This window comes from Arachis ipaensis, chromosome B06 (genome assembly GCF_000816755.2).
Source record: "Arachis ipaensis cultivar K30076 chromosome B06, Araip1.1, whole genome shotgun sequence".
In the NCBI taxonomy this organism is placed as follows: domain Eukaryota; kingdom Viridiplantae; phylum Streptophyta; class Magnoliopsida; order Fabales; family Fabaceae; genus Arachis; species Arachis ipaensis.
The window spans coordinates 115,560,217-115,561,254 of record NC_029790.2 but is presented as its reverse complement, the minus strand read 5'-3'; positions in this window follow the sequence as shown (position 1 = coordinate 115,561,254).

Genomic DNA, 1,038 nt, shown 5'->3' with positions numbered 1-1,038 from the left:
AAGAAAAAAAGTATATTTTAAAAATTTTATTTATATAATATATTAAATAAAAATACATCATATATATATAAAGAGAAAAAAAATAATTTAGTCTAATTTGATCGGATTTTATTGGATTTTTGATAGGATTAATTCATCTGATTTTAATCGATTTTAACTTATTTTTACTAAATTTAATCGAATTAATTATTTAACGGTTTAAATGATAAATCAACTCAATTTGATAATTAGGTGACAAGTTTTTAGTAGGATCGACGAAATCGGACCGAGTTTGATAACTATATAGAGAAAGTCTAGGGGTTAGTAGATTTTGTGATTTTTAGCCATCAATTAGTCATTAATAATATTTTTAATGGTGTGAGATTATATCTAATAATGTAAAATCATTTAATTTTCTTTTAATGGTTAAATGCTGGCCAAAATTTAACAAAAATACTGCCCCCAGCACTCCTCAACTATATATTATCATTAACTTTCCTAACTTTTATATGGGAATATAGACCATATGGTAAGGTCGTTGGAACATGTGAATATTATCAAAGATTTATTAATAGTTATATCATTTATTATGTATGTATAATTGTATATGCTAATAGTAGGCAAGGTTGGTTGATGATATAAGTAGTAAAGATTTTCCTTTTTGTTTTGTGAAAGCATTTAGAAGAAATCATATAGTCCTATGAGTTGATCAATCCGTCTCAACATGTGACCACCACAAAATAATAATAAATAATGCATATGTTGTAATAAATAGTGATTGAAGCCAAGTCTGAAGCAGAAAGGGGAACCATGTCGGCATGCATGTGATCTCTGAAAGGAAAGTCACTGTCACACTAAATTATTTGTGTTCCGCCATAGCTTCATGAATCATGAGCTTCCTGCCGCATTAGAACCTTCTAACTATTACCAAGTCGGTTAGGAGCTACAAAGTATGAATTGGCTTTGTTCCGTCTAGTTATTAATGACAATGTTAGAAATAACTACGATTTTTTATTTAGTATTTGTATTATAATTCTGAACTTTTTAATTTGTTTAAAA